Source organism: Onychostruthus taczanowskii, unplaced genomic scaffold (assembly GCF_017590055.1).
Source record: "Onychostruthus taczanowskii isolate IOZ18803 unplaced genomic scaffold, ASM1759005v1 scaffold21, whole genome shotgun sequence".
NCBI classification, from domain to species: Eukaryota; Metazoa; Chordata; class Aves; order Passeriformes; family Passeridae; genus Onychostruthus; species Onychostruthus taczanowskii.
In genome coordinates, this window is record NW_024499351.1 from 10,965,856 (window position 1) to 10,978,495 (window position 12,640).

Below are 12,640 nucleotides of genomic sequence, written 5' to 3' on the forward strand. Positions count from 1 at the left end.
TCTCCACTAGGCCTGCACCAGAGCAGAGGGGATGCCTGGGGAAGGCATGTAACACGTGCCACTTTTGGGATAATCCTGTGACTTTTTATCTGAGCCTGATCTTCATGTGTACTGCTGGGTTGGAAGGGGGTTTTGCAGACTGGCATAAATATTGCATGGATTATTCTCTTCTGCTTATGAATATCCATGCTGCAGTCTCACTGCCCCTTATTTCAGAAAAAAAAAAAAAAGTGTAACATGCAAAGAAAAAGAGAGACACACACACAGATGCATTCATGTACATACATTCATACACACCTGTGCAATGCACAGAACTGATCCCTATACCCATCCCCAAACACAAATGGAGCTTGAGGGCAGGGTGTATTCACTCTTGTCCAAAACACAGACCATCTCTTCCTTCACGGGAAGATCCCAGTTGATTGCCTATTTACACAGATGTCACTAAGTATGGCTCTGCTACTCAGACAGCTTTCCCAGTAAGAACGGTGGGTTTTTACATTCAGGTGCTGCTATCACCCATTCATGTATTAATAAAGACAACTAAAGGCCTGTGTTTAGAAAGAAATCTACTTTCAGTGAAAATGCCTCTAATCTATCTTGTGGGTTAGAAAGTCCTCAGTGTCCATTTGGCACAGCAGGAGTTATGGTCCAGTAGTTACTGCCAGCTAAATAGCCTAAGAAGGTGTCCCAAGCTCTCTGAAAGGCATGTGGGCACTTCCATAGCACTTCAAACAGCATTTTTGCTTCTGGCTATAAAGTGTCCCTGCAGGAGATGTTGGCATATATCACAGCAGCTGCAACGTGATGCTCAGAACAGAACAGCAGAGCTTGAGAGACAGGGTACAGAGGGCAGAGTCTGAGCCAGGAAAGGGTGCGGAGATCAGTGAGGTAAATACACACCAACACAGACTCCTGTGGATATTATAGAAACTGCAATTATGGAGACACCTCTCTCTTTCTTCTAACAGACACCAGACTCATGCTGCACCCTGGGAGAAGACCAGAATGGACTGGTTTGGGTTCAAGGTGAGTCTATAGAGAATTAGGTAGCAATATGAGCTCCTATTCTTGTGACAGACCTCTGACTAGAACTGAAGATCTCATCCCTTTCCTTGAAAAGATTGCATGAGTTTTAAGAGCAAAACTGCAGCAATGAGCAACAGAATTTGCTGCCAAATGGGTAGAGCTCCTCTGGGCTGCCAGAAGAGCTGTCTGGTGGGCTAGAAAACTGTCTGCAGGAGCAAAAGGACATCACAAGCCTTTCCATCTTCTGTCTCATGCATGAGGGCACTTGAAAGCTGCTTTCTCTTCCTGTGATACCTGGTGAGCAAAATGAAGTGCTTGCATTACATTCATGCTCCTGCCTGTGGGAGAGGAATGAGGAAAGGAGTCCCACAGGGCAGATGTTAGTCAGACTGCTTCAGGTGCAACCAGAAGGTCTTCAGATACCACCACGATAGTTTGTGTAAGGAAGGGATCAACTCCAAGTTTGTGTCACTGTGGGATGGGGTCATGGCTGCTGGCGTGGAGTCTGACATTTGGGAAAGAGTCATCAAAGCCTCAGAAGTGAGAGAAATGTCTGGTCCTATAAAAATTACACATGGATGGGGAGGAAAAAGGAAGGCCTCTTTTTGTGAAGTGGTGTCAGGAGAGAGCTTATTTTTTCACTTTAGCAGGTAGCACATTATTCTGGGATGGACAATGATGGTTTCATTTCTGAAGCTGCTTGTCCTTGTGTTCCTGCAGACACAAATATTCTCCCCAATGGTTTTACAACACAGAGAGGAAAGTGACTTCATGGCATTCCTTTTCTGACTGTTTCTCTGACATGAGCTTTCTAAACATAGATCAAAAAATCAGAAAGCACCAGGAGAATTATGGGTTTCTACACCCTATTGTGCATTATAATAATTATAATTATTGTAAATACGGCCCAGACACTGTAATTTTCTCCTCTCCATTGGGCCTTTCTTTTTCATTTTGTTCTTCTTTTTATGACTGTTTTCTAAGAAAGTTTTCATATGTCACCTTATAGATGGGAAATGGCAGAGTCAGCTCTTAAAATAAAAAGAGAGGAGTGGCTTGGGAGGAATGGAGAAAATGATGAGAAGGGAGTGAGGAGAGGGAAATGTCATATAGTCTGGTGAGGGCACCACTGGAGACAATCAGGAGACCTAGTGCTGTACCTAACCTATTGCCAACTTGCTGTGTGATTATAGGCTCCATCTTTGTACATATTTTTGGTTGTGGAAGCCTTCTCTTATCTCTTATCTCATTGCCTGGCTCAGCAACTATTTGATCGTAAGTTTAGAGGTGCTGAGCACTTCTCACATGCAGTGTCTAGTTTAAGTTATTGTAAGGAGGTATGGTAAGCATATTTGAATAGGTGGAGCTTTTGCAGCATTGTTCAAGTACAGTCAGAAAAACCTGGTTTACATTTTAGATAGAGTGGCACACTATGGTACAGGCTCTGGTTCTGTGCTCTGTGAGTCTCCAGGGCAGAGAGGTGGCTTTGATGTGTCTTCTTGCACAGGCAACTTGATCCTCTTCCTGTGGGCCTTAAGGCATGGCATGGAAACATGGAGACTGAGAATCAAGAATATCCAGTATTTCTCCCAGCAGAAAATCAGAATGTGGCCAGGGTATGGACTTAGATGTGTAAAGCAGAAAATGCTCTTACACCTCAGAGAACAGATACAAGTAATGCCACCTACAGTTGGGTGAGCAATGAGAAAAGTAAAGATGCAGGAACCAGTGTCAGGAGAAACAAAATATCCAGACACCCTGGAGTCAGGAAAGAGAGTTTATGCTGAATTCAGCTGAGCTTAAAGAAAAAATTAGAAAGAAAATGGAAAAAGGTAGAATAAGATGGATAAGATCTGGGAGGTATAGTGCAATGAACAGTAGGAAAACAGCAAAAATATCTATGTGATGTAGAGAATAGGAAAGAGGAAGGCAGGCAAAGGAGAAATTACCCAGAGTGACAATCAGTGTTTTGAAATAATGAGCTGAATTGAAACATCAGCACCAAAAATACAGCAGAGGTTCAGATTGAAGTGCAATGATTTATCCAACTTTTGCCTGAACAGGAGCAAAGTAGTTTTGAGAAGTCTCTCACTGAGAACTTGGACTTCTTCCTCTCCTCAGGAGTTTTCACTGGAGACTTCCAAAGGAAACTAAAGAGCAGAAAAATGCACTCTGCCACACGAATCGGGAAGCTTTGCTTTTACATAATTGTAAAGAAAGTAAATTAGTCTTTCTGGGTGACTTTCTACCAAGTGTGTAAGGTTTAGAGTGTGGACTACGGGTGTGAGAGTAGGTATTACTCTGCCAATCAAAAGGGAATACTGCAGCCAGTGCAATCAGGATTTTGGCTTCTAATTCAAGGCTGGAGAAGTGATTGACTATAGCCTGAAAGTGGGTTAGTAGAGTTTAATTTCTGCCTTTCCCACTGTCCTGCAGTAACCTTCTGAATCACTCTCTTAGTACAGCAGCTCCAATCAGTTGCTTCACAGAGGGTTTCCTTGATGCTGAATTTGCTGTTTGCAAATGTCCAGAAATCCGCTGCTGAAAGGAGGAACATTATTCCTTTGCTGTATGGGTCAAGAAGTTCTTACAAGAAGGCCTGTGTATTTGCCTCTGGCTGTCCAAAAATACAGTGCTGCTGCAGGCAATGCAATAGGCTGAGCACAGCCCTGTGCATTAAGAGGAACATTTGCTGTAGTATTTGGAAATAAGTAAAATCATCTGCTATCTGCATTTCTTACAAATACCACGGATTCCTTACATTTGTGCCTCCACCATTCCAAGCTGTTGCTTTGACTTGCTAATAGGTCTCTGTTGTAAAAAAACCCATGTGTTTTTTTTTTTTTTGTTGTTTTTTTTTTTAATGGAGCTAACACTCAGATGTTACTTTGTGCCCAGAGAGGCGGCAAGGACATGGAGTCTGTGGATTCCAGGAGGAAAGGTCTGCAGGGCTCCTGGAGGGAAAACTACCAGACAGATATTTATGAAAAGAAGGTGATCTGGTTGAATTCAAGACTGTATTACAAACTATGTGTTTATCTGGTGTCAATTGGCAGTTTCATTGAATTAATTGGAGCAGTGCTGATTTATAACTATGGAGGGTTTAGACAACTCTACATAAACAGCTTTAATGAAGCCCCTTTTAAGGCACCAAGAGTCTGTACCAAGAGATAAATCTTGAAGAGCTATAGGTCCTTGCCATTGTCTTCCAAACTCTGATCTTCCTTATCACTGTAAAGAAGGTATGGAGCTTTCCCGATCCAGGTTCAGCCAAATCACTTTCCATTGCTCTCAGCTCTACTGATGCAACTCCTCCAGCCTGTGCTGAGTCACTGATCACAATTAAAAGACAGCAGCAATCACAAAGAGATGGATATTCCCATCAGCAGCAGCAGCATCAGGTGAGAGATGGTGTATGGAGCTAGGGTCACGTGCTAAATTCTAATTTGACCCATGGAGAAATACACACTAATGGAGTGGGATCACTGAGCCTTACTCTCTCAACTTGGGATTGGCTGTCTTTCCAAGAGATAGATGCTCGCCCCAAGACAAGGTGTTACCTTGTTCAGCAATCACCAAGGCTTGTGGAAGAGAGGACTGAAAGAAAAGTTGTGGCTAGTACTGAGCAGGTGTTAAGAAGCAAACTGGATGAAAAGTGCCTGAGGATCCCTGTGGGCATGCAGAGGTAAGGATTTAGCCCCTCAGACAATATCCATTCTTTGTGGGCTCACATCACCTCCACTGCAGTCCTGTCTGTGGTGTAGCAGCCACACTCAGCAGGCCTCTCCCCAGCAGTGGGTGGAGGATGGTGGATATGTTACCCACCACACAAGACTGCCAGCGGGCTGTGTGGCATCTGCTGCAGCTGCCTGGGAGCTGGGTATTGGTGTTGCAGACAGCACTCAAGAAGAGGAGAGCATGAGGATCTCCAGAATAGACAGCTGGTAGTTTAATTTCAGCAGGGATAGTTACAAGGTAATGCAACATGAAAAATCAGTTTAAGTTACTTATGTAACATGACAGGCCCTTAATTATTTATTTCTTACTCAGGAAAACATCAAGGTCCTTTTCAGGCTCCTTTTCAGGCACTACTTTAAGCAGTAGTGATCACAATAGCTAGCACTGGAAATGCTGTACTGTGATACCTTCCTATGAATTCAAATTATGTCTGCATTTGAAACTATGTACTCAGATTTTGTCACTTTTCTTAAGGATATATCAGAAATAGAAGATGTCTAAAGATAGTTGATACAAATTATTAGAAAAGGATTTCACAAAGAAAAGTTTAGGACTATTAATTTAGTGAGAGAGATGTGACATGGGAATGAAAAGAATATTGGCAGGGAGAAGGCGCATAAGATCCAGGCATTTACTCTTTATTAAAATACCAGAATGAGAAAGAAAAAGATCACGACTTAAAACACTGTACCTGGAATACTAATAAAGGAATACACTGCATTACACAGTATGTAACCTGTGGAATTCGCTCTGTGAAAGCACGACTGGGGCCAAGAGTTTGGGAAGACATTACTCTCACATTTTCCATACAGAAGCAATAAAAATATCATCCACCCCTACACCAGCTGGGCTAAAAACCTACACGGGATATAAATCTTCATCTTGCATGACAATAATTGCTGCGAGCTAGACAAGGAAGCCTATTGCATAACTGTCCACTACGAGGGTTTTACTACCTCCCATGAAGCATGTGGTGCTGGCTGCTGGCAGAGATGTGCTGCTGGAAGGGGTGCTGCCACTTTCCCTTGCCATCCCTCCTGTTTCCATACAGTTTTCCCTCTGTAGTTGTGCTGGTGACCTCTGCATCAGTGGGACAGACAATCTTCTTTGGTGCTTGTAGCAGTGAGGGTTATATTTGGCGTGTGTGGCATCATTCTGGTGAGTTGGCTGAAATGAGACATGCCTCTAGCCTTGGGAGATGGGAAAGCTGGGAGTCATTCTTCTGGCTCCCTGCAGGGGCAAGCTCCATGGGTAGGAGTCAGCTGCAGGGAAGATGCCCATCTGCTGCAGACATCAGCATTCCCTTGAGACAGAAAGTTCTAGGGTGAATCACTGCTGCTGTGAGCAGCCACCACCAGAAAGCATGAAACAGTTCCCTTAGGCAGTCAGCAACCAAACTGCAAATCGTTCTGGAGAGAAGGGCTGGAAGTCTGGCCTTGGCCCAAAATTTGGTACAGAGCTAGTGCAGAGAACCGAAAGTTCTGATGTTTGGTGCTGGTGCCCAACCTGGAGTTAGAGTCAATGAATTTGTGGGTAGTCACCTCTGGAAAGGCTGATTCAAAATGTGAGTGTAGCAGGAAAGATGTGCTGTTTCCTTGCCAAAAGATGCTTTATTACTCTTCATCTGCAGTATGATCAGGTGCTGGTCAAGAATGGGACTCTGCTGCTCAAGGCAATGCTCATACAGAGCAGCAGATAGAAATCTAACAGATGTGGCTATTACAGTGTCTAGAAGTGAAGAGGAGCCAGGGGAACACCAAGGCTGTGGGTTGTCCTAACATGCCAAGAAATTATCCCATGACTTTCTTCTTAGCCCTTGCCCACGGATTTTCAGGGCAAGACCTTCAACTTTTCCATGTGAAGAGTAATTCTGAAACATATTTGCAAATCAAATAACTTTTTTCTTACAATATGGATCCTCATAGTGTTTCCAGTTTGGGGATTTTATGGTTTACGTTTTGTATTTCATTTACATCCTGGAATTTCAAAGCATCTCTTAAAAATCCTAATTCATGTATTTGTGTTTTACAGAGATTGCTGCCTGTTTTAGGACAAGGTTTTAGTGCATGATATGACAAGAGATTTAAAGCCTTCCATTCTCCTATTTTTAAGCACAATTAAGGGCAGCTGTTATATAGTACTAATTAAAAAAATCTTATCTTTCTCTACAGATCAAAGTGACTTTTGTTTGTAATGAAAAAGTCTGACAAAGTCAAACACAAGAAGTGTCACACTGCTTCATTACAAAACAAACAGGAGACACTTTGATCTGTGAAAAAAAGATAAGGTGTTTTAATTAGTACTAAATAGCAGCTGTCCATCATGATTTAAGAAAGGAAATAAAATGGCAATATTTCAAGTCTTTCATATGGTGATAGCATGCTGGGTCTCTCACTAAGTTAAAAAGCATTACAATGAAAACTGCAATAAAATTGTGAATTTTTAAAATTTATGAATATGTACTTCTCCGCCCAGAACAAAGAAGATGCCCATATTGACATATTTTGCCAGGGAAATTTCCACTGATATTCATATCTGGTTACTAAAAACAATGCATTTAATATAAAAACATTTTGGGGCAAAAAACTGTGTTTTAAAACATTCCAGCCTGCTCTGTCTGCAGACACTGGTGCCAGGTGTAGCCATGCTGGGTGATGTATGCAGGTAAATAACACAATGCAGAAGCAGCTTCACCAACACGCTGCTGGCACGTCTGCAGAAAGGTGCAGTGCAGCGCTCCAAACACATGTCACCTGGTCAAGTCACTTTGGCTTTACAGCTCGGCCCTTGGCACCCTCTTCACTGCACCATGAAGCCACATGCATCCCTGGAGGTGTTGGGGGAAGGCAGAGAGCTGAGGTCTCACAGATAGTGCTGGTTGTTAGGAAGCAGCAGCTAATACCAGTCAAGGAACAAGGCACCCGCTTGGTGCAATCCTGCTGAGCTTTGTCATGTTCCTGGTCCAGGGCAAGTGTTTTGAAGCTGGCTGTGTCAAATGTTGCCAAAAGCAATGCAAGTCTGCTCTTAGAAAAACAATAGTTATCTATCTGTAAGTGTTTCCACTGGTTCTCCCCAGCTCTGTGTGCTGTGCAAACCTGGTGAAGGGAAACTCCTGTCCCAGGGAGTTGTACTAGCAGAGGGTGCATAAACTGCAGGAGGACCCCATTGCTGCTAAGGAGGTCAGTGTGATGGATGACCAGGCAGTGGGTGAGCATGTCAGAAGGTCAGTCAGTGGTCTGAGCTATGGAGTTAATTTTGTTCTTCTCTTCCACTTTGCTTTTAATAGGCAGTGAATTTCCTACAGGAACCCCATGGAAAGGGTCCTCAAAACAACATCCTGTGATCTCAGGGGCAAGCAAACATCAGTCTCAGTCCAATTCTTGAACGTCAACTCTGCCCCTTGTTCCCGGATCATTGAGAGCTGCTGGGCTCCTGTTTATCTCACCTTTGGTCCTGCTCTGTGTTTACAGTTAAGCTGTTCATTCAAGTGCCATATAAGTTTGTTAGGATTTGCTGAGGGAGCAAAGGTCTTCAAGCAGAAGATGAGAACAGAGGAAAAATAGCCTCTGGCTGCCACGCTTCTCCAGGGCTGCCTTCAGAGATGTTACTCAAGGTGGGGTGGCAGCTAATAAGTACAGAAAAAAAGAGCAGTAGCAGTAAGTCGACAAAATTTGGAGGCCTCCAAGACTCCCCTTTGTGCTTGCTTGTGGTTGACTTCTCAGTGCCTTTATGATGGTGATGATGCATTCATTGCTGATTTTGCTTCTAGTATTTTATCAGGAATGGTTTTTATGGTTGCACTAAATTCTGAAATACAGATGAGGTGACTGCTTCTGCTACCTCACCCCAGCCATTCACGTTTACAGTCTTCCATATTTGTGTTATATCTGTGGTAGATAATATAAATAAATAGTGTCATGGGGAGAAAATATATCTTTTGCTTGCACCAAATCACACAATTAGGAAAAAAGACAAGCTTTAAGGTACATAAGGGCAGGTTTTCCCTCACTTGCTCATATACAGTAATGTAAGACATCCAAATTTAGCATTTTAGTTCTTCAAGTAAGAAAACCTTGTCAGGCTAGGCCTTTTTGATAGAATCCTTGATATCTCTGTGAGGAAGGCACAGGCCTCTAATGCTGTAAGAATCCCTCAGTCGTTGCTGTGACTAAAATACAATGAAATCATTTGCAAGAAATTCAGAGCTGTGGCTGAAAGGCACATGTTGCTTATGGGGTAAACAGAAGTATGAGCCACTGGAGAAGAATGCTAGCTCAGGCAGGGACTAAAAAAACCATCTGCATAATGAAGGACAGTAAAAATATTGTGTGAAGGTGGAAAACAGGTGATTGTTTGTACAATTTCAAAGGCACCCTTGAAATAATATTTATGAAGGGTCAGGAGAGGAAAATCCATCTGTTTATCCAGGAAGCCATACTGAATAAAACTGGAAATGGCAACAGCACATGGGGTCAAGACCAGGTGTGGACGTCATGTTTCAACCACTTCCTTGAGGCTGGCAGTAGTGTTAGGGAAGGGTGGCCATGCAGGTGGCTTGTGCATCAGGGTGTGACTCTGATGGCGAGAGCAAGCCTAAAGAACCAAGCTCCTGTCCAGGCCAAGAGTTATTCCCCCTGGTAGGCAGTGTGATGTAAACATGAAGGATTAGAGCTAAGAGGCTAGGGTGAGGAGGTGGCTGGAGGAACTGAAGAAATAAACATGCTGGAGGTGGAATTTAATGCTTTGCTGTATTTTCCAACTTGTGAATCTGAGGAATCACAGCTGGGTTTTCAGGACTGGCCCAAAGTGGAAGCTACCCCTGTCCATAAAGTCCACCTCTATACCACATATGCCCCAGTGACTGTCCTCTGCACATCCCTTCTGCCTAGGTCTGTCCTTTTAGGGACTCAAGTATTCCTCATTTCCCATAGCCCATATAAATATGTTCCAAAATCACAGTCCCTTTCTCCACTAACCACCCTTTCCCCAGGTTCATAAGGGAAGAACAATCAGCCCTCCAGGCATTTAACAGCTTCCTTTCAAACCTGGGGATTGATTCCCCAGGTGGGAGGACCCAATATGCTTACACAGCCCACATGCTCTGTAGCCATGGCAGCCACAGAGCGGCACCTCCTGAGGCTGCCCTGGAGCCTCCCCTTTGGTGGCAAGCTGCATGACATTTCCACCAAGGCCCTTCTTTGCTTTTCCCCTCAAGACAGTCTCAAAGATCAAATAATCCAACACACACAACACCATGTTGGGGTGGAGGAAGTGCTGCTGGGGTTGCAGGCAGGGAGTGGGACTGCTCTCACAAGGGTCCCTTCAGATAGGTTTCTGACTTGCTTACTATGGGTACCCTTCCTTTTCCAAGCAGGCATCTGGAGATGAGCCAGGTCTGGTGACCTGGCCATCAGCAGTGTATATGAGTGGTCTCTGCCAACCATGTAATTCAGGTTGGCAGTATGCACATGTGCAAGCCCTGCCCTCAAATCCCAAGGAGCCCCTTTCTGGAGCCATGTTCTGGAAACAGCACAGCACCAGGCATGGCCTGTGCCTTACGCCTTTTCTCCAGGATGATAAGCTGTCCCTGTCAAGCCATGTCTCTGGAGATGCCTCACACTCCATGCTGCGCTGAAGGCCCGAGGTGACCACAGTCATCTCTGCTCTGAGCTCAGCCTGGGCTTGTGACTTGTGACCTTGCACACATTAATCCCATGACCACAGAGGACCTTGGCCTGGTCCTGTGTTCAAGATAGAGAGCAGCATCCCACGTTGCTGTTTTATACCTCTGGTTGGGGATCTGCTCATGTACTGGTAGTTGGGTCTCCAAAAGGCTGCATCAATCCTCAGTAGGAGAGGGGCACAAGTTTTCAGGGGTCATGACCTCCTCCAGAGCACACCAGGAAATTTGTGGACAGGACATCACAAACCCTTTTCTTTCTTAACAAAAGTCATCTCTAGACGAGATTATAGGCTTTTGGCCTGCGTGGAACTTCCCACCTACTGGTTCCACAACTTAATTGAGAATTAGTTTTCAGCCACTTCCTCTCAGCAGCCACTGTGAGAAGCTCTGGTCCATGAAAACAAAGCCCTTGCCTTGGCCTCATGCTAGAGCTGAACATGCCAAGCAGATGGCCAGTCGGCCGTTTCTTCCCATCTCTTCAGTGGGGGATCGCAGGATGCTTTGATCATGTCCTCTGAGTGAGGACAGCTGGGCTGTAAATCAGGGTCCCTGCTGCTCTCAACTCTTTCGTCCACCCAGCCACCATAGAGAAGAGACATGTTTTTCCTTTCCATGCAGGGGTGAGCCAGGGTGAAACCTAGACCTGACAGCTGGGCCAATAGACATTTCTGTGCCATTCACTTCTTGCTTTTTCAGGAATTTTCCACTTTAAAACCCCATCTAGCTTCACCTCTTTGATGCAAATAATAGAGGTCAACTTTTTTCTTGTGTAAAGAACAACCCATTACACTTAGATGATAAGCTGAAAAAGTGCCAAATTTCTTTTTATAGCTTCTTTATTGCTCCCTGTCTGTGTGTATAGAATGAGGAGAGCTGTGATTTACATGGTAACTTTAAGGCTGATCTGTGGAGACTGGGAACAGACCAAGATAATTTTAAGGCAAATGGGTCATAAAAAAATAAACAAACACTGGGTATCTATTGAAGCATGCATGCTACCTTTTCCATCTTAAAAGGCAAGAAGGTGTTGCATGTGAGGGCAGGACAGCAAATTTGAAGGGAAATTTGAAGGAGGCTCAATATTTCTGACATTACCCAACCTCCAGCCAAAGTTCCACTTCTGCAATCACTTTACCAATAGGCTCATGACCTCTGTCAAACATGCCATAACCCTGGAGGGGTTGTGTTCAGTAACTGGGCTGTGAAACAAACTTCTACTCCAGGCAAATACCAAGCCCCTTTTAAGATGGAATTCAATATATTCCTGAAATGTGGTGCCTGTGAGAACTGAGGACCAAGCTGGGTGAGCCAGGCAGCCCATACAATCTCACATTCCTTGGCTGGAGACAGGTAGTGGATGTGTGCAATTCTTGTACAAATCAGGTCGACTGGATTTTCCTCTCTCCAGCTGACACCCTGTATCACCCTTGCCATTTGGAGTTTCCAGGTCTCTCTTTTCTGTTCCAGAGAAGTTCTGTCTGGCAGACAAAGCATTAATTATAGCCTCTATTGATACTATCGCACTCATTTTGTGTCCTTGCAGATGCCAAGTGGGTGAAACATCCTCCCTGTCTGTGAAGTCTCCAGAGGACTGCTGATCCTCTCTCCACATTCCACCTGGTGCAGGAAAACACCAGAGCATTAGAAAGATGCCCATAAACTTTGCATGCATTTGTGTGTCCTTGGTGTTATAAAAGCACCATGCTCTACAACTTCTTTACTCAGGTGGCCAATCTACACACTGGTATACAGGACCAGAGAAGCTCAGGATGTAGTATAGGAAGACAGGGCTTTCCTGAGGGCTGTGGAGGAACTTCCCACCTCCTGCACCATGCTTTCTAGCATCAGAATAAAATCTTCAAGCAAATGAGGCTGGTTTTTGGAGTGGAGTAATTTAATTTACCACCATGTATTTGACAGTGGGCTAACAGGCTCCTTGCTTTGGTCATGGTACTGCCACTGCAGCATGTTTATCTGCTGACCCTGGTGAGCAGAGAGAGGCTAAAGTTGCCATGGAACCCACCTGCCTTCCTTTGGGCCTCACCCCAAGTTCAGTGATTGACAAGGCAACGACCAGGTCCAGTGAGCCCCTGGCACTGGGGTTTGCCGGACCCTCAGGGTCTTGGCGGACTGCACATATATGTTAGGATTTCTTCTTGGGACCTGCTTTACTCAAAGTTGAGTGAAGGG

The 12,640-nt window shown here is 44.4% G+C and overlaps 1 long non-coding RNA gene across 1 annotated transcript; it reads left to right on the plus strand.

Annotated features, from left to right (window-relative positions):
• The first annotated feature begins 824 nt into the window (after positions 1–824).
• On the plus strand, positions 825–12,289 carry LOC121335886. Its single transcript, XR_005952664.1, has 3 exons — positions 825–891; positions 972–1,029; positions 11,994–12,289. It is a non-coding gene; the product is annotated as an uncharacterized LOC121335886 (long non-coding RNA).
• The last annotated feature ends 351 nt before the right edge of the window (positions 12,290–12,640 follow it).